At 44.6% G+C, this 27,866-nt stretch overlaps 1 protein-coding gene and 1 long non-coding RNA gene across 32 annotated transcripts in view; both read right to left on the bottom strand.

The window, feature by feature from the left end:
• FBRSL1 (fibrosin like 1) overlaps nucleotides 1-27,866 on the bottom strand; it is a 518,463-nt gene that overhangs the window by 146,697 nt on the left and 343,900 nt on the right. The gene's annotated exons all lie outside the window — the stretch shown is intronic.
• The window catches only part of LOC106031224 (uncharacterized), a 55,211-nt gene extending 27,345 nt beyond the window's left edge, over nucleotides 1-27,866 (bottom strand). The window contains exon 1 of the long non-coding RNA XR_010825547.1: nucleotides 1-27,866. This exon is cut by the window's left edge and continues 6,184 nt beyond it. This is a non-coding gene — a long non-coding RNA (uncharacterized lncRNA).

The following is a 27,866-nucleotide window of genomic DNA, read 5'->3' as shown; positions in this document are numbered from 1 at the left end:
TAGCACGGGGCCAAGATTTCATCCCAAATCTGGACAGAAGAGAGATGCACAACATATGAGTCAGCAGGACAAGCACAACAATTTTAATTTTAAAACGCCAAATCGTGCTGGCAGGGGAAAACAGGATGGGTGATTGACAGTTCTGGATACTGAGAGGTTTCCTGAATTATTGGGAGATACTTGGCTATGTCAAACAAGCTGACTGAGCTAGCTTTCATCTCTTGTTTTTAATTATCTTTACTCTTTTAGAATTTCCTTGTTGTGCTAAAAGTTGTCCTGGTGAAAGCCTCCTACCCAGATCTAATCTTTTTGCTTGAGGCAATTGGGGCAGGGTTATTTTGACATGCAAACGAAGAGGACATATGTTGCATGCAAATGAGAGGGCCACAGCTCAGAGCAAACAGATTTTTCCCCTGCCCCGGGCATTTGTGCTGCTGCTTTACAGGATTTCCTGGGGATCTAGAGCCAGCCACACTTTCCCTCCAAGGTCTCTAACCCCGGCTGCCCATCTGGCCCCTGGGGGCAGCTGTGGGGAGGCAGCTCTGGCTCCCTGGGGTGCTGTGCAGGGACAACCCTCCCACTGGTCCTGTGCTGGAAGAGGCGGGTGCTGGTGCTGCAAGGGCTGAGCTATGCCGAGCAGCGGATCATTGCCTTCAGCCAGGCGGATTTCAGGGACCTGCCTCGGGAGGGCTGGCCCGAAGCCACCATCCTGGGCAGCCTCACTCGGTGTTTGTTGTTCTCAGGTATTGCCATTGGAAAATTGGCTACTGTGTGCGGGCAGTAACTTCTTAATGCCATTTAATACACATTATTGTATTCCCATTGTAAAGGGCCCACACCCTGTTCTGATTCAAGACCTAGATACAGGGTCATTATGGTGCTATAAACACCACTTTTAAAAGCCTGACTATGTATTGACACAGTTTTTTTATAAGTACATAACAGACTCTCAGAACCGCTCTCAAACATCGTGATGACGTTTACACCGGGCTCATGTGTCCCCTGGATGGCATTAATTGAAATAGCGCCGTGAAAGCAAAGGGAAACGTGAAGCAGTGAGGTCTGTGCAGAGTAATTCTGCTTCGGAGATAACAAATCGAGGCAGCTTGGAGAGGAGGCCAGATCCTGCATCCACTCCTACAGATCCCTTGCTCACCAAAATTGTAACAGTCACCCAGGAGTGAATGTTACCCTGGGAAGCATTTGAGAACTTGTCTTTGCTACTAAGAAAAGCGCTTACATTTCAAGACACCCACAAGGTAGGCTAGCCACCCCAGACAAGAGTACTGGCAACCTTACTGCAGGGCTTAAATATCTGAATATTAAAAAAAAAGGAAAAAAAAAAAAAGGAAAAAAAAAAAAAGATGGTCTCATAACACTTGGCACAAACCTCACCATTCATTGCAAGAAATCACTTCTGGCCAAGCTATCCCCACGGGCCCGCAGGGCTGTCAGCACACAGCACAACCAGAATGAACTCGCAGGTCACTCCCTTCGGTGGGGCTGCTCCAGCTGGGATGGGACTGCCGACTGCTGGGGGCAGGGGTTGGCTTTTTCAGGATAAACTAATTATCTCAACATACTTGCCCACCGCCCTAAATAAGGCAGATTTGGAACAGAAGCAGAGGAAGAAAGTCTTACAGATGGTACTGCCACTCGGCAGCTTACAACAAGGCTCGGGTGCCCTCCTGACCTTTGCCGGCTCTCCCCAGAGAGCAGCCCCACAGGCACAGGCAAGAACAAGTCAGATGGGGTCAACAGATGGCTGAGAATATGGTGCACATTAGCACACATTCTTTATGTGCCTGTCTCTGGCCCAGAAAGAAGCAGGAGAGGGATTTGGCCCCAGTACATTCGGCAAAACCATGGTCACAGCGCACAGAAACCTTCACTGGCATCCAAGAGCTATGCGAGCACTGCCAGAGTTAAATATCTCGTTCTCCAATCACTATTGCTTTACTTTTGTGGTTTTGTGAAAGGCACTTCACATTCTCTCAAAATGTGTTAGGAAAAACTCCGATGCATGATTTGAGCACGGGTAGGTGCAGTTGTGCTCCGCACGTCAAGCCGTGCATACGGGGAACCTGGTAATCATATAATTTACCTTGACACCTCTCTAAAAAGATATCATTGTCCCTCTAATTTTGATTCCTTGTAAATAATCAATCAATCAATTAGCTAATCTGCTCAAACGTTCCCCCCTCCCCTTTCTGTTTCCAATTAAAAGTGTGAAAGGCAAGTGCAGACATTTACATGACATTCCAGAGGCAAGCGGCGGCAATGGGTATTTTTTCACTGATCTTATCAGGTGCCCTTTAAGCACACTCAGGGTTTCTTGTGATCTTGACTGCTAAGCAATTCTGAGCATTCGTTTTACTCCTGATGGAAGGCATGTCTTTATGGGGCTGCCTTTTGGGAAATTCCTCATCTAGAATATCCAGCAAGCTACCTGGGAAGTAGTATTTTCCTTTCAGAAGCCTACCTGGGCAAGCACGGGGACGTTTTTCTGAAATCCCAAGAATGCGCAAACGGATACTTTCAGGAGCATTCAGGCTTGGCTCAATTTGATGCAACTTTTCTAGAGATAGCAAAAGGCATTTGTCTTACCCGAGGCTAAGCCCCTGCCAAATTTCACATCCTTCCTCCAAAGCATGGAGGTGTGCGAGTTTCTTAGCAAATTACTTGCAAGCGCTTATAACATGACCAAAACAATTTATTCTCCCCCATCTCATTTTTTGAGGGAGCCAAATCTTTCTATTTGAACTTTCAAAAGCAAAGGGAATCAGCTGTGGGCAGACACACGACATGGAAATTTTCAACTCCAACAGCTTAAGTTTGGCAAAGCTACAAACAATTGACAGCAGCCCCGGCAGGGGAAGTGCCAGACGAGCCCAGCGCCAGGCAGGGCTTCCAGCTCCACCTGTAGCCTGGCCACGAGGCACCGCACTGCGCCCGCTCCCCGCTGGCTATTTCTGAGCTCCCAGGAGCTCTGATTTATGGTGTATTGTGTGCAGGTCGCTCACGGTACAGAAGTTGCAAGCTAGGAAGACAAAGCCATACAACCGGGGAGCTTGGCAGCAACGGGCAATGGATCAGCCATGGCTACTCCACCAGACTTGAAGGACTTGTCCATTATTAACAGATTTGGAGCCTGCTTTAGACTTTCAGGTAGCACCTACTGCAATACAGTCTTTATATGTAATGTATATGATATCATCAATTAAAAGGAAATGGAAGTTCCTCAAACTAAAAAATAACAAGTCTAGACAAAAAGCAAACTAAGAAATTGAAGCACAGCAGCACAAAACTGAGCAGCAACTGGGAAGACACAATACTTTCCCCTAAGACAAAACCTTATGCATGTATATTGTATAAAATACTCTTTCAGGAACTAGCCAAAGATTTTTTATTTAAATGAGCACAATCAAGCTTATTATTAATTTTTACCTTTCAGCAAAGGGCAAGGATGTATTTTTTAGTATAAAACATAAGTGATCACACTGCTCTCTGTTTTTCAGGCAGAAGGAGGTGTTGCCTTTTGGTTTACAAATGGCATTGCAGGTATGATGCATTCAACCCCCAGTTTGGTTATTAATTCCTGTTAGCACCAAGGCAATGCCACTCTCACTCATTTGTGCTACATAACCACCTTAATATCCTTTCCATGGCACAATCATTTCACTGGAGCTAGAAAGAGTGCCACCACGACATTAAGAGAACCAGCTAGTGATCTCAGTTATTTCAAGTGAATATCTAGTTGCACTGGAGTCTGTAAGAATTTTGCTGTCAATTTTAGTGCACTAGGATATCACCTTTGGTATCATTTTCCTGTAATACAGCAGGGATGATCGCACTTGCAGATCTGTTAGAGCGGGACAAGGACAAGTTAATGTGCATTCTGCATTCTGAATGTGTAGCATAATAAGTGCATGAATTATTTATGTGTATAAATTTAAACTCTTTGATTGAAATGTAAGACTGGCTGATTAGAAAAAAAACTTGCTCCATCTCTGATACCTAGACGCTCTGCCACAGGAGCTTAAAGCAGTGCGGGCTCCCTGGCTGCACGCTCCCATCTCCTCCTCAGTGCCAGCACCAGTCCTCATTAAACGACACGGGATTTCAGAGCTGACCCAGCCATACAAACAAACCAGCAAAACTGGACCAGCTCATGGCACAAACACAGAACTGGAGGTGCCAAGGGAAATGCATGGCTGGGACTGAGGGGGGCCCCTGCAACACTGGCTTACATCCGCCTCGATTGCCATCAAACCTCACACCAGATTCAACAGCAGTTACTGGTAGATCTACATCCTCCTAGAAATGTTTTTTTCTTGAAAACAGACACACCTGTATCTAGCTACCCATAGCTATAGGTATCTCTCCCAGCAGTGCAATAGCTTAGCAGAGGCCCATCAGTGGCATCCTGTACTTAATGTTTTAACCACCTCATTTAATAATCTGCAAAAAGAAAAAAAGCCAAGACAATTAACTGACACAGTGATTTGTTATCAGGGAGTCCAAAAAGTAGAGCTGCAGGAACAAGAAACGTGTAATGAGAAAGCAAAGTCATACGACCAACAGTGCTCTGGGGAAATGAGGCCATTCAGCCAAACGTCCTCTCCTCTTGCTGATGTAGATTCAAGTAAGGGCTTTTAATGCCTTGTATCAACTAAAGCATAGGTTTGTGTACAAAAAGCATCATCCCTAATCTGAAAAAGTGACCTCTCATTTAAAGAAAAAAAAAAGAAAGACAAAGAAAACAAAAAACACATTAGATTTGGCTTCATTATTATCACTTCGTGTTCTCAGTCACAGGGCAAAAAGTTTCCAGCAACTTCAGTTGACGTTGATACAATTTATGTCCTCGCTGAAGCCCTAAAAATAATAACTGAGTGGTTGTCCAAAATGTCAGAGCAGTGTGCTCAGCGAGGGGAGGCATGCAATTGTGTGTTCGTAATTTCGCCTGTTTTAGTTTCAGATGCTGAGCGGGGAGTTTGTATATAATATGAAATGGGGTAAGACAACATCTATTATTAATGCTGCCTCGTGAAGCAATTAATTTGCTGGGTCATTAACTCACCGTCTACACAGAAAGTCTGAAATCCCACAGTGGAAAAACCCTGGTCCGCAGTGGCTGAAGGCACGGACGTGTGGGGCACCACGGCCAGAGCCCGGGGCCCAAGGCCAAGCCCTGCAGCAGGTCGCAGCGAAGGCCGTGCCTGGCTGAAGATGCTGTCCGTGAAGTTCAGACTATGACACATCTCTGGATAGAGGAGGGAATAGGGTTGTGCCAGAAACTTCCGAGCCTTCGTCAACTTTTAGCTGTTGCAAACATGACCCAGAGTGAATGGCACCATGCCTACTCCCAGGGATCTGCAGGACCACCTCATGGAGATCACTGTGTCCTATCCTCCTTACAATGTTCCTCACTAAGTTCAAGGCACGTTCAATTCCAGTTCACCCAGTCCATGTTTCACACTGGCCAGAAACACCCTCCTCAGTTCATCTTTCATTTCCAAAACCGTTTGCTCACTGTTTTTTCAGCAACACAGGTGGCCTCTGTCCACAAGCACACAATCCCGCTCAGCCCCACGTCCTTCAGAGCAGCCCTGCTGCGCAGCCAACACCACCCGGAGCTGCTGGTGTGGACGTGGCGAGGGCAGGTGAAGCAGAAATACTCATTTTCAGAAATATTAAAAAAGAAAAATAGGCTTTCACGCCTTCCTTGGTACAAGGTAAGCCATGCTGGCTTCTGTCCAGCCAGGGCAGCCTTCCCTCGCAGCCACTATCAATACTCCCAGCTCCAGCAGGCTGATGCATATGCTGGCTGCTTCTGCTGCATCAAGTCTCTCTCTGCTGGAAGAGGCATTAATTATAAGCAGGCAAGAAGAAACTTCTGCAGCATTGATGGCTGCTCTGCTGGGTGCTTTTCCTTGTACTAAGCTTGTTTTCATTAACTTTCCAAATAAATGATAAAAGGCACAGGCATGGGCAACAGAAAGACAAAACTGTAATCACTGGAGGAGCTGGCTGGCTTCCTGTATGTATGTGAGGAAGCATTGTTTAGATCTGTGCAAGTGCATACGTACACGGGCTTTCCTGCCGAGCAGTTTAACTAATCCAACCACCACTGTAAAATATAAGCTCACTGGGAGCTCGAACACTTGGCCACCTTCTTGGTATCACGGTTTCAAGCTAAAACCAAACGCTCTTGAGGTGGGAAGTTTTGTGTTCTGCCTACAGAGCTGGTATAAAGAAGTCACCAAGGAGGTAAATCAATAGTGCTCTGTTCTTACCGAGAAGCAACGCGGACAACGCTCAGGATTTTAATAAGAAGTATCGATGACTAGTATATATCGATGACTATGTTGATTATAGTTGTATTTATTGATTGTACCACTATGGTATTTTATATACATGGAGGCCCTCAGAGCCTGGGCCACAGCAGAGACCTCCCTCTAACTCAGAGGGACAGCAAGAAGAATCCCTGATAGAGCTTCCACTCTAAAATTTCCACTTCTCAGAGCCCTGTGCTTTCCAGTGGCCCCAGTTTTCACCGACAAACCCAAACTAATCTTCCAGGCCTCACAGATACAATTGAAAAAGCTTGAAAAGCACCCGTCAGCAGAAACGTTTAAAAGGCAGATTAAAAAACATATCCCTAATTCAGTGCTTTATTCCAAATAACCATTTTTAAGAAAAATCACATTATTTTCTGGAGCCTGACTAATGATTTTTTAAACATCAGGAGTTTGCCAAACTGCTGGTATAAATCTGGAACTGCTCCACTGACGTCACTGAAACTGCACCGATGTAAAAATGGCATCGGGGAGAACAGAAACAGGCTGAGAGAATTGGACAGCTGTGACCACTAACACAGGCTGCGCATTAGGGAAGATCAAAGACTAATTTTTACAAAACATTTTGGCTTGGTCTTTATTTCACTGAATTAGGGTAAAACACGGCCCGCATTCGCTCTCAGTAGCTTGACGGGCTAAAAATTCTTCACTGCCCTTTTGAACAGTGTAATACCAATGGGTATTTAGCTGGCGGTTCTTCTGAGAGGTGCTGCTGCTGCTGCTGCTGCGGGAGGCTTCGCTCCCTCCACGTACGGGACGAGCTCTCCTCCTCGCTGCGTGGCTGCGGCAGATACACACCACCTCTGCTCCCGGGCCACATTACTCAGGAACAGCGCCGTCCCCTCGGCAAGGGGAGCAGAAACCAGCAGGAATGCCCCCAAAGGCTAAGCACGCAAACCCTCTGTTGTGTTAAAAAACAAGGAAAAGGAGAGGAAGAAAAGCACACGGGCAGACAAGAGCACTGCAGATCGGGCCAATGGACCGCTCAGCAGAAAGAGGGGCAAAGGGTGTGCACACCATTACTCTGGTGGGGACCACACCACCCCGAACCACCGTTCATGCCTGGTGTCTGCAGAGAGAGCCGTCGTCGTTCACTGAAACCCCCCCGAGCTAGCAATTTTTAGGCATGGGTTTTCTATCAGAAAATGCTGGATCTTGGCAGCAAGCGCGTTACTGATATGAATGATAAAACAGCAGGGTTATATGAGCATGTCTATCTCCAAGGCCAGAAGAAAAGAAAAGCTAAAATCTCCAAGGCCCTTTTCGAAGAAGAATCATAAAAGCTACAGACTGCATTTCCCAGGTATTTTGTATTGTGATTAAATCTGTTTCTAGCCTTACACCTTTAAGAAAGATCAAAGGTAGCCAGCGAGGAAGGAGGTACACGCCGACTGCCACTAATTGAAGCAAGCTGAAGCCTCCAGCACCTTCTGGGCTCTCCAAAGTTTCTATCTCAGCATTTCCTCTGCCCTCCCCTGCGGCCTCCCTGCCCCGGCCCTTGCAAAGCGAATGCCTCCAGATGACTGCCACAACAGAGCTGCCTTTTGTAGCTGCCCGGGCGCAGGAGCCCGAAGAACAACATCCCAAATCTCAGTACCATCACTGACGGAACTCACCGCAGCTGTGTCACCGTGTAATTTCTGTGCCTCATTTTTTCCGTCCTTAAGAAAGGACATCAAAGGAGGTCAGGGTTTAGGAGCCGTTAGCAACATGTGTATATCAATACCCGCATCAGCAAAACACCGCATGCAACTCATCCCGGTAACAAAACTTATCAAAGCAACGCTGTACTGGGAAAAACGAGTTTCTCAGCATAACTGTGTGTGCAGCAGGGGGTTTTGCCAATCTCCTCCTACCCTAGACCAACCTAATTAAGCTGCTCGAACCTGTAGCGTACAGATAACCACGGCATCCCACATGAGGCTTTGTAATAACCCGACTCTGACTCAAAGGCAGCAACACGGAGAGCAGCGCGGATTCTGTGCTCAGCTAAATGAGCGTACTCGGGTACGTCTTTTCTTGCCATTGACCTCCTCCAGCATCTCTGCTTCCTTCTCTCACACATCCCTGCTCTGACTGTGAGCTCCGAGAAGCTCCTGGGAAGTGCTGGCTTCCCTGGAGGTGCCGCCAGTCTGGGTCCAGCCAGCCCCTCTGTGGAGGCTGCGATTTCCATCCTCTCATCCCACTGTGCTCGAGTATCAGCGAGGAGGGGACCCTTGTAAATGCCTCCAAGGGTCAAGCACAACTCTGCCTTTGATGCTTAATAAAGTTTTGAAATCAAAAGCACTATGTAAATGTTGTTCTCATTATCAGGTAGGTGTGCTCTGGTTTGCTTCCAGGAGAGCTCAGCTGCTGCAAGCGGCTGGTATTAGAAGCAGGTCCTGGATGTTCGACATTCAGCTTTGCAGGGAGAAGACTGACATCCGAGCTTGGCACGCAGCAATGAAAGAGGATGCAATCTGATTTGGCAAATTAGCCCCTGGGATGATGCAGTTGCCATATGTACCTAGGTGCCAAATTTCAAATGGAGCAGAGTGACCTGACCCTGACCTTTGGCTCAGAGCGCTAAATTCCCTCTCCAGGGAGCCTCTCTAGCCTGAAGCGTGTTTCAAAGCTGTGAAGAGAATAAACGTATTCACCTGGGGGATATTTACAGCAGAACATTTGTTTTCACTTACACTGAAATCTAAGGAGAGTTTTGGTAGAGTCCCTGCATGTCATTCATTCCAACAACAGGTTTTGCAACTCGTCTTCTGCAGGTGTCTGAGGCCTGTGCAAATCTCCCCGGCTGACCACAAACATCTGATGAACTCTCTGTTCTAGCCAATAATCTGCCCAACCTGGGCTTTTTCAAACAAAAGCAAACATCGCCTTCTTTCTCACTGCTTACCAAAGACATTGCAGCACTTGACGCAGAGGCTTCCAGTTACAAAAGTGCTCTGCTTTTAATAAATAGACTCAAGAAGTTTATGAGCAGCACTGTAAATAATTTAACCTACACTTACCAGAAGCTGAGGTGTTGGTTGTTTTTTATTTTTTTTTAATCCTTGCATTGCAAACTAGTAGTTTGCTAATTAAAAACAATTGCTTAATGGGTCATCAGCCAGACGTTAGACAGGTTAGACTGAAGAATTAATGTTAACTGCAGGCAGCAGCCAGAGCTTTAGAGTAGGACTATGGTTCCCGAAACCTCTCTCAAAATACTGTTCCCTGCACAGGAACAGTAAATAATTTTAAGAGAAGGAAGTAAAGGTTCAAAGACGAGGCAGATTTGTTAAAATAGTTCTGTAACATAAACCAATGTTAGATCTTTATAGTTCAGCTCAGCAGTGGAATGCCACTTATGCTCAAAAGACAACCTGCATGTGGATATGCTTTCACTTGACTTTCACCTTTATCACTTCAGTTGATTCCTCTTAATTTTTTCCAAGCAGCCTGATAGAGAGACAAACCTAGAGCCCCCATCAAACACATGCCTGCTTGTCTGCAAAGCACCATCAGTCCTCAACAAACCGCTTTCCTTTTTCTTAACCCCCTCAAATATCAGTGGTTTGAAAATTTCCCTATATCCTTTCTCAGATTCAAGTTTTTCTTAGAAAAGATTATAGAAGTAGTCAGTGAAATGTTGTGAGAAGAGCAGCTTTGCAGACCATGCAGGAGGCTTTGGGAAAGGCAGCAGGATAGATAAACCAGGCTTCCATGTAGTCAGCTAGCTGAAATATACATCTTTATTTTAAGGAACTGAGTCACTTCTGAAATGCATCATTTGTTTAAATTACAGGAAATAAAAGGTTTACAACCAGGGATGAGCTTGGCAAACCTTGTTAACAAAAAACAATGGTTTGTAAGATCTGCAGGACCTGATCTCTGAAAGCCTAATACATCTCTGAAAGCAGCAGCAAAAGGGGAGGGAAAGCTTTGCTGAGCTGCATTTCCATCCAAGTTTCACAAAGAGAACATCTGTTTGCACCCTAAAATACACACAGGCGTTTGATAAACACTTTCTTTCTTCTCAGCTCAGGATGGCTCTTTGGCTCGCTCAAAATGTAACGCTACATTTTATACGGTCTCACCCATTTCAAGTGCCATACAACCAGGCACGGAAAAACAAATGCTTGAAGATGTCAGGTAAGGCATTAAAAAAAAAAAGGAGGGGTGGGGGGAATATTTAGTGTTGTCGAGACAACCTTAATTTAAATGTCCTTGCTGCTACATCTGCCACCTCCCTCCACACCGCTGGGTGCTACCAGGAGAAGCTGTAAATGCAACCAGGATGGGCTTTTGCCACCAACCACTCTGCTCCAGGACTTTGCTGGCAGCAAGGAGGGGAACTAAGTGAAAGTGCACCTTGTTCGGTCCCACGCCTCGTGTGCTGTGTGCTCCAGCTGGAACTCACCCAAGTACCTCCGCCTGAAGAAGATGCTCAACAAAGAAATCCACGACGACAAAGTTTGGCCAGACCGTAAGCACATGAAAGCGAAGCTCTGTGGTATAAATTGTAGGACAACCTTAACAGCTGGCTTTCCTTCCTGCGCTGTTTACAGGAGGGTGGGAAAGTCCTCTGCGTCCTGTGACTTTGGGAAGAGCGGAGAGAACTCGCCTCTCAAACTCCCCCCAAATAAGCAAGGATAATTTGTGCATCTAGGGTGACAGTAAAGCTTGTCACGGAGAAGCTTCTAGCAGAGAATGAAGTCAGCTGCACATGACAGAGACAAATGCCATTTCAAGGAAAAAAAATGTGCTGAGATTGGACAAGATTTTCCATACTCATCTTGCCTTTAGAAAATAACCCTGAACTTTACACTTGCAAAAACACACAGAGACAAGCATCTTTTACCTTGTCTTGGCAACCTCAGAACGCCAGGCATAAATCATAGGAACAAACAAAATACTCATAAAAAACCTTCACTACCTGACACAGACCAGCGCAGAAGATGCGCTGAAACGCTGATTCACGAGCAATACCTCTGAACCTGCTACTGTAAGTGTCATTTCCCAACACCTCCCCGTTCCTACCAGGAGGCTAAAGCAGCAATTAAGAAAGTGGGAGTGCTCTGCAAGCCTTCCCTGTCTGTAACAGACCCACATCCAGCTATTTATTAGATAATCCAATTACACTGATGTGACCTTATTCCGTGCATTTATGTCTCCTCAGACTGCAGGGATAGCCTATCAACCGGGGGGGTTTCTTACAGCAATTTGCTGATGCAAACCCCTGCTCCTCTAATAACAGAGGTTATTACGAAACAGCTCCTGCTCCAAACGGCGCTCCTTTGCATCTCCCCTCCTCTCGTCGCTCCCCAGCTGTCTGGAGAGCAATTACGTGCCCAGCTGCACAGGAGAGCAGGCTGAGCCCAGCCTCCACACCCGCTTCTTGCACCGTGCTTCCTTCCAGGCCTCCCCTCGCTCCCCGAGGAGCTCCCCATGAACATCTACAGAGCCACCTCACTATTCTTTGACACACGTGCATCCTCTCTCGCTTCGTCCCTGTAGCAGGGACAGTGCTTTCATGAAGTATGTAGCCTCATGTGGCTACAGGCCTTTGCTGGAGCTCTTGGGAGCTTGAATACAGCAATTAATACAAGGGGGATTTCCAGTATCGCCCAGCAGAGCTTTCTTTGGAACCCAGTGACAACGCTGCGACGCTGACTATCACAGCATCTAAACCACAGCCTCTTCTGCAACAAGGGTTCAGAAATCTCTTCTGCAAATACACCCACAAAAGAAACTTTTAAGAACTTGGATTCCTAGGCAACGTGTGAGGCAAATCCCAGCTTATGCTTCATTTGAAACAGGCTCTTTCAAGGGGTGCAGGGCTTTTGCTTGGAAATATGCTGAGGCAGGACCTTGGCCTGTATCCATTGACCTCTGATGACAGAGATTAGATAACAAGCAAATGGAAGTGCTTTCAGCAGTGTTGTTGTGTGCTGAGAGACATAATAAAGAGCATGTATCATGGCAATACTCAGCATATAAAATGCCCTGGAGAGATTACCCAGTGAGAAAAAAGTCTTTGGTATGCCCCTGCTTGTTGCACTGATTTTCCTGACTTACCTGAAGCAAAGAACGCTTCCCAGTTCTCTCCTGCTCGGAGAAAAGCTACGGCCTCTGCAGTCTCTTAAAGAAAGATGCAGTTCCTGATAATCAAGGGTCACTTCTAAACACCCCTTGCTTTCTTCTCTTCAAGGCTTTTCGCCCTATGCTTTGACATTAAATGCCTGATAAAGTAAGAGCCAAAAGCTAGAGCACAGGAGAGGAATGCCTGCAGGTGTAGGAGCAGGCACATCTACAGCCATGTGAGAGCTATAAACCAAACCAAAATCAGTGAGGGAGTTTCCAAATGCAAAGGGCCCCTGCTGTCTAGAGTTTCATCAGGCAAGAGTTCACAGGCAAGATCTGTCATTAAAACAATTGGCTTTTCTCGTGTCTTTGGCACTGTTGTGTGACACAGCCTGTAACATTTGGGTTGGATTCAGAATTTTGAGGGACACGTACTTTGTCAGTCTGGGCTTCCCAAAACACCGTGGGCCTTTCTGCTGCAATAGAAGTAACTCAGTAATCACCGCTCCTTATTGCCCCAATGCAGCTTGTAAGGCAGGAAACTGTGCCAGGTTAGTAAGAAATATGTATCCAAGGCAGGGTTCGCTTCAGATAGACGCAACTCCCTGTCTAAAATACAAAGCTGTGCAAAAAGTTAAGAGGCTTGCTTCATCAAATAATGCTTTGATCAGCCACAGGTAAAGAAAATGCCACAGTGCCTGTAATACACGTTTTTTATTAAGCTTCTGACCAAGTCAGTCTGGTTTCACACTCCTTCCTTCTCACTGAACACAAATAAGATTACGCAGTTAGGCTTGGGATTATTTCTAGTTGCATAACTTTACACCTTTCACCTTGCTGTATCTTAATGCCTCCCTTCCAACCTTTGCCCAGGTCAAAGACGCATGTGAAACTGTGCCCAAGAGAAAGCCCATCCCGGGCAGCTTCTGCAGGAGCAGACACTACTGCCTACCACCTCCGCGCCTGGTGGTGCTACTGCATTTAGAGGCTGCCACGAGGCAGATATCAGCCAAGCTGCAGGCAGCAGCCAGAGTCCGAAGCTCTTTTCCCCCTGCACATCTCCTTCACCAGGGACAGCCACGACGAGGAATGGCTCTTTCCTGCGTGAAGCTTTGCTGAGCCCTGGAAACATCACAGCTGCCTTGGTGGAGCAGCTGAGCTGCACAGGAATCCCAGTAATCAAATCACGTCGGTGGCTTCAATGCTATTCCCCCACCAGCGTATGAAAGGCCACCGGGCAAGGATTACCTAGGACGATTTAATTATGTGAGAAAACAGCTGCGAAGCTTTATGGGGTTTTAGGGTTGTTGTTCTTTGGATAGGAGGGGGAAAATGAGATAGAATTGGGCATGGAGCGAGCTGGTTGGGGATGACCTGTGATGGCAGAGCAGCACACCGTCAAACACACAAGGCAAAGATTAGGGGCTGATGTACACAAAGCCTTTTTTTCCTCAAAGGGTTTGCTTTTCATGACTTGTCACCTGGAACCGGGTCAGTGTGACCCGTTGGGTCTCTCACACTGCCAGCTCACGCTAGGAGGGACCCGCATTCATGTCCACACCCTCCCTGTTTGTCAAGTGAAAAGGCTATTTTGTCACTATTTACCTATACTTACACGTTAAGAAACCACGGTGGCCTAAGGGGAAACAGGCCGTATTCTTGCTGATATGAGCTGAAACCCTGGTCATATTTAAATTAAGGAGAGTTTTATTACTGCCTTCAAACAGGTCAGAATTTCACTCCTGAGAATACAGTGTCTGGAGAACAGCAGGTAGCAAAGTCCAAGGAAAAACTCCCCATTACCATTTAAATCACCTTGTCTGAGATATTTTGCCCTCCTCGATTCCAGTAAAAGGTCTCCATGACTTTCAAAATGTCTTCAGAGGAAAACAAACCCCCACAGAGAATACTTCTCTTGGTGTTAACTTTCATAAGGCACGATGAGAGCTCATGAATGCAGCCTGTAAGCTGGTTGATTTAAGGACTCCACCAAACATGTCTCACATAGGAATTACAATGCATGTGGTATTTGCTTGTTTTTGTTTTTATTTCAATTTTATTTCTGGATTCTACTTTGCTTTGTAAGTTATTTTTCTTGCACGACAAGCAACATCCAATTATTCATGCACTGCCTTTTTTGTTTTGTTTTAAGTTGACATTTTGCCCAAGCTTGAGACCACAAGATGCTTACTAGAGCCGTCCTTCTAGCTTCAACAAAGTCTTCTGTGCTGCTGGCTCTTAAAAACTAGCACATACAAAACCAAGACACACAGTTAGTGACATCAGCCACCATTTCCCCTCCACATGTGTGCCTACATTTTCTCTATCTGTGCACAGTGGTGTTTTTGACCTGAAAACAATGCATTCAAGGAAAAAATATGGTTTTGTGTGATGGGATTTCCAAGGGAGCCTGAAGGACTTTGGTATCCCAAGACTATAAAGTCCAAAGAACACAATGCTTAACATCTTCAGCCTCCTTTGAATTCTCAGCCTTACTGAACGAAGAATAAAGAAAGCCTGGCCCATAAGCAGGAATCCACTAATTAAAGAGAAATGGAGCTTATTTGTCTTGGTTTCTGAAGTCACAGTTCTCCACTTCTGAAAACACAAGTTTCTCACCAGTTCTTTTCCGCCCTAGGGCTGTGACCTAAGCAGCTTAAATGATACACAGATTTTGGTTGAAATCTGCTCCTTATTTACTGGACTTCAAATGTGCAAGCAATTACTGAATGGGTCTCGTTTATTGAATAAAAGTATTTAGGCATTATGTTTACAAAGGCCTAGAAACATTAAAATCTAGTGAAAAACAATTATTTTTACAGAATACATCTGCAAGCAATATGAAGTCATTTTGTTTTTGTAAATTTCTCCGTAATAGACTTATTGTTGATGTGGAAAATGTTCACGTTGCAGCAGTGAATTATTTTGAAATGCCAAACTTAATAAAGGAGAAATTATTGCAAATAATATCACAACCCTTAAGGAAAAAAAAAAAAAAGCCAAAATACCAGTGGTTTCCTGACTAGTCAATCCTCTTCAGATTGGCAGACCTCTTCAGACTAATCAGGAAGAGTTAGACAAATAGTTACTTTATTACGGAGGCTGTCAAATAAATCAGAATCTGGCGAGCAACTGTTTCTGAGCCCTGCAGCCCGGCTGGCTCTTTTTTTCCTGTAAAACCAAGGCAGTTACAGCAGCCCCACGTATGTGTGGATTTGTCTGCAGAGCAATGCGTAGGCTTGGGGCCTCCAAACAAAACTTGTTCCAAATTTGGGCCAGCATTTTTCTTGGCTTCCCCACGTTTTGTTGTGGAACATGGCTCGCAGAAGAAATGTTTCCTAACCAATTAATTCAGGTCGCTGCTGTTATTTTTAAAGGAGAGCTCTGAAGTTCAGCACACAAAGGGTAATGAGAAAATAAGGCTTTAAACAACATCAGAGGAATCAGGCCACAAACTCGAGCTACATTATCCAATTCATGCTGCAGTTATTTTACCCCCAAATGCTTGCTCTTGCTGGAGGCAGGATAAATGGGGATTTTGCCCAGGGTACAAGCCTGAAACATGGCCACAATGCAGGTCACGGACAGTGATGTTCAGAGACCAGCCCCAAGAGGAGCTTGGCTGTGCCGCTGTCCCCTGGGCTCCAAATACATACCTAGTGCCAGCAGGTTGTGCCTGTCTGGGGACGGCTGAAAACTGAGGTCTCACTGCAGCAGAGCACTGGGCACGTTCCTTCATCTGCTGTCCCAGAGCATGGCAGGGTGGGTTTAAAGTGATGCAGAGGAGACCTAGGTACGTAACTGGACTCTAGCATTACTCAGGCATTCTGCTGACTAGAGAGGAGTGCTGTGTCAAGAAGTAAGCGATAACCTCACCTTTTGGACCTCCATTCAATCCATTTTGTGCTGTTTATCTGCATCGAACTCTATTGATTTAAAAGGCAACCACAGGGCAGAGGGAAGGGAAAAGGAGATAGGTCAGGAAGGGAGGAGGAAAGTTTGAAACTAACATCCATAAAGGGTCTAATGAACACTGGGGCTTGCAGTCGTGTTTGAAAATGTTTTCAGATATGGTTGTTATAGAAAATAAATTCACCAACTGAGCAGCCAAGAATTCTAGTTAGAAACCACGAGGCTGTCCAGGCAAGAACTTCATTTACATGCATGACAATGCAAACTGGCAGCACTGACAAATCAGGTAAAACACTGGCGATGTTCCAGACTTGCCAAGAAGATGGGATATAATAACTTCTGAGGCTATTAAGAGGACTTAAAAACATACTTTTATTTTTTTTTTGCACTGGACCACACTGAAAGCAACAGTGCAGATGGACTTGCACCTGTTTCCAAATGAAACCAGTACCTAGTGCAGTGCTATTCTTAATATGAATTAACTTTTAATACAGATCTGCTTTAGTTCTAATTGACTTTATAGAGCTACTAAAAATAACCGTTCATCTAGCCAGCAGGCATGCTTTTCCCCTTCCCCCTGTCTCAGTACGGACAGGAACACTACAAGCATCTCCATGCACAGGGCATCAGCCTTTTTCTCACCCAGAACAGTTTTCTGCTCCCCTTGCCACTTTTCCTCCCTGGGGCCAACAGGGAACAGCTCTGCACTGCCAGCAGTGAGCTCTGCCATCCTTGGGCAAAGGATGCTCAAAGCGCTCTGTTTACCAGCCCAGTGCACAACCCAGCCTTGCTGTCCGAGGTGCAGGGCTGCAGTGAGAGCAGGGCATCCCACGCAGCCACCAGCAGCACCCCACCACTGCACAGCACGGCACGGCACACCATGCGACATGGGCCGACATGCAGGAAGACTTTTCCTTCCACTTCTGCTGCTGCAGGTCCCCGCGGGAAGGGTAAGTGCTATATTTCTCCCGTATGCAGCCTATTTCCCATTTCCTTCCCAATTTTTCTATCTGTTGTATTTATTTTGATTTTTAAGTGAAAACAAGTTTTTACTCAGCTGTTCAAGGCAACTCGCCCCTCCATCTGGTTTGTACTGTACATCATCACCTATTGTCCTGCCATGAGCCAATTTCTAAATGTTTCAGCTGTTGATGGCTGTTGGCGATGATGTATGAAGCAGAAACAAAGCCAGAGTCGCAAAGACTTCAAAAGGCCGAAGATAACTAGGAACATTGTTTTGACTAAACACAGACATATGCACTGAGAAGCTGCGACTTCTTCCAACCTTGCTCTCCCTCTCTGGAGCCACCTTTTAATTTGTTGCAGTTGCACAAATGATCTCTGTGTGTTAGGAGTTCAAAGGAAGGAGCCAACCCCAAAACATCTTGATGCGCCACCACCTTAAAAGACATTTCTCTGATGAAGTTACGAAAACAGGCTCTAATGTCTCAGAAAGACTATGACTTTCAAAGTAATATGTAAAAGCCTTACGACTTGTTCACAAAGCAAACCCAAAACATATTCCAGTTCAGCTAAAGTTAATTATTTTTTCAGGAACCATCTATCACCAGCAGAGACAGCTAGGGTGTAGAAGGCAAACATCCAAGGGCTAGCTTTGGCTGAGACAGCACAGTCTGCCATCCAGACTCGCACAGAGAGGGGTTAGAGCACAGAACTGAATGAGAAGACTGTGAATTTGTGTCCCACAGCATTTCCGACCAACCCACTGCAGAACCACAGGTAAGTCACGTTTTCTGTGAGCTCCAGTTTCTTTGATGGAAAATGCTGATAATGATGTTTATTCTATTTCCTAACAGATTTTGGATAAAACTTGCTCACAAGTAGCTCCTCTGGGTTATTTGTACTCCAGGAGAGACCACAAAATGTTAGGTTGACTCCTCCACGGGAGGACACAATCCCTGTCCTTTGGAGCCTGAAGTGTAACATCTGCAATAAATACAAACTACCACTAAATGCACCCGATCCTACGTATGACATTTGGCAGGCTTTGTGGTGAACGCTGTTGAAAAACCACGGGTTAGTCCCTGCAGGCAACCAATCTGATAGGGAAAACCAAAAATGAGGGATTGGTGGCTTACAGTCCAGGGGCCAGCAGCTTGGGCAAAGAGCGGAGGCGCAAGTGATGCTGTCAGACAAAAGCAGAGGTGGCAAAAGGCAGAGTGCTTCAGGGTCTGGAAAAGCAGGACACGAAACTCACATTTGACAAAATTAAAGAGGATTAAAACTAAAAGGATGGAAGGTAGGCCTTTTGGGTGGGATACACAATGTCTTTTCAAGGGGACAAGTTCAATAACCACAATACAAGAAATCTTCTTTCTTCACTTTCCTTCACCTCCACCTTCTCTGGGTAGGGTGGAAAACTATCAAAATATTTAAAGAGGGGAAAAAAGTGCCTACAGTCACTCAGTAACCAGCATCTGAGTGTCCACAATGCCCATAATACAGTGACAAATATAACACACACTGGTCACTTCAGCCATCTTTGTAGAAATTAATAAAAAGAAGAGACACCTTAAAACCTTTGTCAGGTACCAAAGGTTACTCTGCACTTTATCCTCTCATGATACCTTTAACTCTCTTTATACATGAATGGGATCCCTTTCAAATTTAGACTAATGTTCTTTTATATTTATAATATTCAGGATAGCTACACATGCTTGATTACCTTTAAAACACTTATCATGATTCCATTTAAAAATAAATGAATCCCATTTAAAAGTGACTTGTCCCCATCCTCTAGTATTTATGGACAAGGACATATGGGGCTGATTTCTCTCATTATTAACCAGCATGTCTGAGGCTTAAATCATTTAAATTATTCATTGACAGCAATTGGGCTACTCATGCAAGCTCCCACTTGCACAAGGAGGCCCAGGGATAGGACCAGTCAAGTGGATGAAGACTGCTGAATGGATTTGGGGATGCACTGAGCATCCACAGATAAAGGTAACTTTGATTAGATTAGGGTGAGGAGTACTTTTGAAAATTGGTCACTTAACAGGGATTTTCAGAATAGTTATTTTGAATGATGTTTTCTTCCAAGGTTACCAGGACTGAAGATCGGAGTGGTGATCTCTAATAGCTGAACGAAATACGAGTGATTGTGCGGTGATTGCCCCAACAAAACCCAAGCCAGCTGCAAGACATTTCTAGAGCACTGGGTTGTGTGGGACTTTCAATCCTGGTATGGGTTCTGCGTGTTTCTGAAGCGGCCAGGCACAAGGTGGGCATCTCTGCAGAACCTGTGCTACGAAAGCTTTTGTGAAGAACAAAGCTGAGCAAGTGAAGAAAAGCATCTCCAAGTAGCAGAAACTGCCCACCTCTAGCATGAACGCCGTTCCAGCAACACTGAAATCTGAGACAGGAGATGGATAAATCAACTGCGCTGTTGAGCTTGGACTTTAATAGTCCAAATGACAAAGGCAGTAAACATTTAACTCTCCACTATAAAGAGACTTTCCAGCCTATTGCAGACTACTCTGCTCTCTGACCAGCTCACCAGTGGAAGACCTTGAGCTAACCGCCGGTGCATTTTCAATCACTGGAGTCAGAGTGAGAGAATAGGAATCATCCTTCACGGGAAGAAAAGCTCACAGTTATTCTTTACATTTTATTTTTAATTAAAAAGATATGTTTCTCACTGTCTTCAGAATGAGCCCAAGGAACCATTTGTAATCATTTTCAGGTCACATTATATTGTACATACTGCAGCTGGTTTCACAGCTATGTGGGCAAATTACTATTTTTCTGCACACCTAAATCACTATCAAGGTAACGGCAGACAGGAAGCATCCCCAACATCCAGAGGTTTCAACACATCTCAGAAAAACACAGCCTAGCTCCTGGAAGAGGAAACTTTCTGATTTCAGCCGGGTCTCTCTGCCTGCCCAGCCCAACCTCTACTGGACTTGGTTGCTGTATGTGATCTTGATAGTAAAGGTTGTGTTTTGTTTTGTTCCTTTTCCCCCTAAGAAAGGCAAAAGGGTTAGCAAGTCTTTAAACTCGCAGTTCTTAAAGCTGTTAATATTTCACATTGCCAGCAGGGAAAGGAATTAAAACTGCCAGTAGCTATCCAGATAGATTTTAAAATCCCCTTCCCTCCCCCTTCTCTCTGCCTCCCTCAGCTTCAGAGGATATTTTCCCCGCAAATTGGTTTTAAATTAAGGAAGGTGATGAAGGCAATGTGCCGTCTCAGCATTTTCCCAGGTGCACTTAATCTAATTTCATTAAGGAGATCAGGACAGATGATCGCTACAGTCGAAACATTAAGTCTGTCCATTTTTGTATAAAAAACCATTAAGTCTGTCAAAGTGTCGGCGGGTGGGCTGTTTATTATTGGAGATGAAGGCGCGCTTTGCTTCCCCAATAAACTGTCAGGAGTAGTAAACCACAAATTAAGTCAGCTGCTGCCAAAGATTTAGGCAAAGATCTCCAACTAATTTTGACACAGTTGTGGGAAAGGCCAAGGAAATAGAAGCAGTAAGTCAGGCCGTGCGCTTTGGAAACCAAGCCTTTTGTGCGTGTTTGACGTATTTCAATCCAACCCACTGAAGAGTGGAGAACCGGATCGGTGCGTACGACCAAGCAGAACTGCTGGTGCTTTTGACACTCCAGACACAGCGCTGATGGGAGGTGTACAACGGCCTCCACTGCTTTAACCCGCACTCATCCTGCTGGGACTCATCATTTTGTCTTTGGCAGACACGAACTCATAAAAGCTTCATTTAGCCGCTGCTCTGCTCTGAATGTACGCACAGCTTTAAAACATAAAACCACTTTCTTCAAATAATCATACAGATATCATACAAAATTAGAGGAAAACCATCAAAATGCAGAAACTATGGAAGACTGTTTAAAAGCCAAGAAAGAAATCAAGTGAAGCTTTCAGATTGAATTTTCAGGCATTACAAAATTGAATGTGAACCATTTGCCAAGGAGAACACCTTCATTCTCATGAAAAATGCAGCTAGGTAGAACTTGGTATTAAAGACTGTCAAGAAACGTTAAAAAGTATAAATCCCTAACAGGAATTACACAGCCTTTACAGGACTAACAGAGAAATTAACAGTCCCTAAGATGGCATCAGGAGTGATATTCTAGCTGGAGCTTTGTGATGAAGGAAAATTACCATGTTTGCAGGTAATGTGTGCTATGTACTGCTCTGAGACTTATTTACAAACACTTATTTTAATCTCTCTGGCTCCGAGTTTTCTCTGTTTAAAGAGTACCTCACTCTGGTTGGTGCTTGTGGAAAACCAGGGCTCTAATTCTTAGGGACTCCTGCCCGTGAGGGTGTTCAGCAAAGGCACGGCGGCGCCAGCTCCAACATCTCCCCTGAGGCAGGGTGCCATGGCAAGCTCCTTACAGATCTTGCAGACACAAGCAGCAGCTGATAAGCAGCTGGTAAGTTAAAACAGCATCTGATAAGCACTGGGAGACTCACCTGGGTGAACAAATACCCATTTCAATCACCATGCTTTAAGTAAGGGTGAATTCCCAAGCAAGGTTAGGCAAATGTTACTTCTAGTCTTTACAACTTACTGATCCAAACGCTGTTTCCTCTTACACACCTGGAGATCTCCTGTAGTGAAAACTAGTTTGGATTTTATTGCAAATTGGACCCAGAAGCAGGAACTGTTGGAAAGCTACAAAACCCAAAGCTGACTCTCAGGCCATCCTTGAGTTTCACCCTTTATGTTTGCATAGGGTACCCAGTGCTGCCTGCTAAGCTCTTCTGTTCTATTTAATCTGGTAAAACGATTTTGGAAACAGTTACAAGAACCTGCATGCCAAATGAGGGATTGCAATTGCAGCTACTGGAGTATGCATCCTCCAAAACCTTCTCGTCTTCTTGGCATCTTTACGGTTAATTAAATCATTCAATTATAATGCCAATTCCTATCTGCTGCCTACTATGTTATGCTAATCACCAGAATACCTGATCATCTTCCAAGGAGTTACTTCCATTGCACAGTTAGCCCTTTGAATTCGTGGCTTTGCTATAATGGGGTTTCTTGATGTGGGCAGACAGCTGTTCAAGATTGCTCTCTTCCCTGTTGCCTCAGATCTTAGAAATGTCTTCACAAGGTCCCCAGTAAGATAAGAAAATGCTCACGGATGGGGAACTGGAAATGGGAGACATTAAACAATAGAAAACCCAGAGAGCTAGGGAAACGTCGACTGCCAGCAACAGAAATGGCATTATCCTGTCTTGCCCAAGAGCTCAGTAAGACCTCTTAAGTACTTTTATGTGAGTTGACGATGGACTTCTGTCAGCAAACTACAAGGCCCTTCTCATTGTTTTCTCTGAAAAAGAAAATTCTACATTTTCAAGCATGAATATGGACACCACAGACCCTGATGACTCAGCTTGTTACACACAGACCAATGTACTTGAAATTTGAGTTTTTGTCCGGATAAAGGAAAAATATAAAATCTCAGTAGGAGGGGAGAACATTGGTGCTAAAGCTTTGAGTCTGGTTACTTTTTCAGTTACGTTCTCGCTTTACTTAAAATTCTAGGAATAACAAGGTCGATAAGGGCCGTTGTTACTACAACTTCTTACTAGAGTTCCAGACTCTCTTGTTGGCAAGGACAATTTGAAGGCCTTAACCTGGCCTACCTCAATTGCCCTGCATTTAGGTGGAAACCCTTCTGTTCACTCTGTGCACAGGGTGGGCGGAACGACAGAAGCCCATGGAAGCCAAGTCTCTTCTCCAGATGGAAGATCCCAAGCAGTGACTGAGTGAGCTAGCTATGCAGTGGGCCTGCAAGATGCTATTTCGCTGGTAAATCTGTTCATGGAGAACTATAAAGTAAATTCACGGAGCTGTGAACTTCTGTCTTCCTGCAATGACAGCGACATTACATTTCTGGTTTATAGCACCCAAATCTTTCAAGGGCTACAAGGTTATTTTAGATGCATTATTTTGATATTCTATAAAAAGCAGATCTGTTTTTAATAAAGACATGAGGCTCGTCTCTCAGAGACTCTTCAATTAAGAGAACTGACAGCCTTTACCCAGCTATTATTTTATAAGAGTCAGGTTTCTAACTGGTTTTCACGCCGTATCACTGGGTTTTCAGTCTGTAAGAATTAAGTTTTAGAAGAAACACAGATTCTGTGAATCAACGTGCATGCACATATGTATATATTACATTGCTGCATGCTGGTAAGCCAGCGACATAGCCAAAGTACATGCTTCCGCAACAGCAATGCTCTGTGTAAGCAAGAGCATACTACAGGAAAAGAACCACTTAAATACTGTGTGAAAACCCAGCTGGGAAGTAACTGGCAAATGAAGATTTCTAGTTATTAGTCACAGCTGAAAACTGTCATAGCTTGAAGTGTAGTGCTAACAGAAGAACAAATGCTGCCATGCGACAGCCCTCAATTCCATTCCACGTTTCATCTCTCCTTTCTGCTGCAAGCAGTAAGAATTGGGATTGCTGGAGAAGTACCAGGCTTCATTTCTCGGAGAAAGGGACAATCTAATGATGGACCAAAAAAAAGTGGGGGAAAGGGAAGGACAACCCTGGCCTGAGTAAGCTTCAAAAATAGCAAATAACTGATTACTTGAAGTGGGAACTAAACTTCCAGCTAAATTTCCAGTCTCAAGGAAACAAGACATTTATGAGATTTATCAGGTGGAACCTACCTCTTCCATTTCTAGATAAACTGTAAGGAGTGAGGGGAAAGCAGCCTTCAGCAGCAGTGCTATTCATAATAGTCCCTGCAGACTTCAAATGAATGGCACTGGGGCGTCCAGGGACTTATTCCAGCCCCACAGGACAACGCACTGATCTTGCACTGATGCATTGACAGAGGAGGCCATGACAGCAGGAGAGGTCAAAGATGCAACAAAACACAGAAATTTGGGCTGATGTTGGCTCTTTGGGAACACTGTGCTGCTTGGCTTCTCCTCCCACACTGGACTTCCAGAGTCGCTCACATCTTCCCAGATCTCACCTTCCTTGACCACCAGCTACCTGACACAGCACTTCCCTCCCTGGGCTCTGGCATCTCCTCCCCTCCCTGCTCCTGCCTTTGTAACCGCTCCTGCTATTTTGAGCATCATTAAGACAATCTTTAATCTGGTGTCATGGGGCTTTTATCTCATTCTGGGTAATCTCATACACAAACACAGACACAGAAACCACTTCTGGTAGAGGAACTACTAGATCTCTCATCGTGATTACATCCCTTTCTCCTGCTGCCTAAACTATGATTTTCCTCTGGGTTTGTAGACACCCCTTCAAGGTTAACACAGCTGAAAGAGAACTGATAACTTCACCCACACAGTTTACTCTGCTCGTTGCTTCCACTCTTATCGCTTCCACCCCTCACTCAAGCCCATAGTTCTCAGCACTCTGTTTGACTTGCATCACTCTCCACATCTTAACATCCAAGCTGTGGTTAAGTCCTGTGTATCCGTTTTCTTTACAATGAGCATCTTCTGTTCATCCACACGAATAAACTCTTGGTCAAGCTCTCAACACCTCACCGTACATTTACCATTTTATCCTTCTGGTGATGGCAGCTGTAACTGTGTCCTTGCACCCATGGAGAAAGCTGCCACAAAGATCATTTACCTAGGCTGTGGCTTTGCTCCTTGCACAACTTCCACTTCCCGTATCGTGAACTCTTGGTTTTCATGTTTTGGCTCCTTCAAAGCTTACCTCTACTTCCCAACACTGACACTCAGTAAAAATATCAGCCCTCACCTCCAGCTGGTCACACTTGATCACCCACTTATTAAACTCAAATTAGCACCTCCCTACTACACACCACTATGCCTTTTGCTACAGAGAAAAACTTCCCATTCACAGCTACAAATCTACCTGATTTTCCTTGTCAAATGCCTCCTAAAACCTTCCCCGTTACCTCAACACCTACAAAACAAAGGCCAGACAACAACAGGGCTGCTGACATATTGACACAGTGCAGCTCTTAACGCTGTGCCCCTCATTTATCTGAGTTCCCTTCACTGCTTCTGATCTCATGCTTGATCCAAGAGCTGCTCCGCATCCATACGGCACGGAGCAGGATGGGAACCCAGCCCATGGCACTGCCATGTCGCTCTCCTCCCAGGCATTAAGTGCTAAATCGCACCTGCCCATGCGCTGCTGCACGCTTCCAAGCACCTACTGGGCCTCAGAAATTAGCACAGCAAACAGCAGCATGGCAGGGCTGAATTCAGATCGCCCCAAGCAGGGCCTGATAAACTCACTGTGATGTTGGAAAAAGTAGCATGAAAACACTGTTTTAGAAACCTGACTTCAAAAGTTTTTGCTTTCGCCTCAGATATGGCTTTCTCAGTCTTGCTTGTTATAGCTGAAACACAAACACAAACTACATAACAAGTGTACAGAAACTACCGAGTCAACTTAGAAATAAAGTGTCATTTCTCGTACATCTTACTTAGCACCACATTAAATAAAGGAAAGCTTGATATCTAACCCCTGATTTGGAGAGCTCACTTACACTCTGGGGCCATGCAATTAAGCTGACAACCCACAATTTCACATGCCGCAGACGGAAGTCCAAGATTGAAAGAACGCGAACGCTGCATTACTTTGAAAGAAACCAGCTTTTTTAATGCCATCTTGAACACTGTTATTAAAAAATGAGAACTACATTTTGGAGTAATGAGCAGAGATTACTCATTCCCTTGTTTTACACAAGTTGACTTTTGGCTTTCTGCAGAACACCATTTAACAGAGCCCATTACCAAGCTGCTAGCCACTTTTCATAGTGATGCTAAAGCAGGTAAGAGACAATAAGTGGAACTGTTGATGGTTTATATTACTCTATTATGTTAATGTTCACTAAAGTATGCCATAAGCTCTCTCATTACATGTGTATAAACCAATTCTCTGTGGTGTTATTCCTGTGCTAAATGCTATAACTACATAAATCTTGAATTAATGGAGACTTTATAGTTCCTGAAAATGAAGGGTAATTGCTATCTGTTAATGCTGTTGTTGCTATTAAAGGAAGTATATATTTTCAGTAACAATGTTTATGGACCGTGAGCCTCGCATCGCAGCTATTGCACAGTGCAGAGATAGTGTAATACGATTATCAGACTGACTCCCTTTCTCTCCCTCCTCCCTCACAAAAAGCACAATATCATTTCCACTTCTTTGACAAACTACCTTGCAATTCTCTTAGTTTTGGACTCTGCAACTGCTACGTCCTTCAATGAACATGCAGTAAAAGAAACAGTTTTTGCATTTCCATCTCTGGGAATGCATGATTTGCTAAGTTTCTCGCTTGGTTAAATGGCTGGACAGCTCGGTTTATTAGTTTGGGTATTTTGAACAGTTCTTTGAGAAGAGTGTGGTGACATAATGATAGGTGTGAGAAAGTATCACCCCACTTACTTCCTTTGAGATTTCAGCAGTGATGTAGAAATGAAAAATATACTTGGGCAGAAACAGTTCTCAGAAAGTAGATGGGATGGACAAGTCCCCAGCCTTGAGCTCCTGTTCTCTGATTATTAAAAACAGCAGTGCACTGTTTGGAAACCTTCTCACAATCTGCTGTGAAACTGTACCTTGAACTAAAGTAATGACTCCTCTGTTCTGATATACCGTACGTATGACTGACTATGCTCAATTACTTTTCTCCCCTGGAGTCCTGCACAACACTGCACAAAGGAAAAAAACATCACCAGTGTGTTTATATTTTTCAATGCAGTGAGGGTAAAGCCTTAATTTTGCTCTGAAGTCTGTGTTTTAAAACATTACGAGCTCAATAGCCCATATAGCTATGAAATAAATAAATAGTGGATAATTAGCAGCATGGTGGAGAGAGAGATGTGGGAGGTGGAAAATTTCAGTTTTACTTCTAGCTCTATCACTGACTCAGTCTGTACTTGTATATGAACTTCTTTGTCATTTTTCCTCATGAGTTATATACAGACAACAGTGATCCGCTGTTTATGACTAACAAAAAGTGTTATGCAAATCAAAAGCACATTAGTAATTCCTGCCCTGCCCTTCATTAGTGTCGGTGCGTGTAGGTGTACCTAGAAAAAGCTGCTTCTTGCTGACCAAGCAGCAGAGCAGGATTGTTCTGTAGCAGTGTGGTATGAAGCCGACCTGTCATGTAATTTGGGAAGCCTGATGCTGGGCTAGACAGTATGTCGAATGCTCCATCTGGCTGTAATAGCCAGGCAGCAGTATAGAAGATACAATTCTGCCAACAAATAGAAGGGGGGGAAAAACACGCTTCAGTATAATCCCTCAGGACATTCATGCCAGTATTTTTATAGCTCCTTGTTGCATCAGCCAAGTTAAGTTTTAGACAAATACTGAACGACTTTCCAGGAGAGTATAGTATGTGAGGTACCAGCACAGAGAGCCAGGTTGCCCTTGTGCTCCCCAGCGGGAAGGCAATGTCACGTTTACATTTTCCCCCTGAAAGGTTTGAAGTCTCTTCACTTCAACTTTGGTGAGTCTACATGCACGTGCACACATCTTTGCTGACAAGAAAAGAAACCCTAC

Source organism: Anser cygnoides, chromosome 17 (genome assembly GCF_040182565.1).
Source record: "Anser cygnoides isolate HZ-2024a breed goose chromosome 17, Taihu_goose_T2T_genome, whole genome shotgun sequence".
In the NCBI taxonomy this organism is placed as follows: domain Eukaryota; kingdom Metazoa; phylum Chordata; class Aves; order Anseriformes; family Anatidae; genus Anser; species Anser cygnoides.
Note: the sequence above shows the minus strand (reverse complement) of the source record. Positions and strands in the feature narration are given on the sequence as shown.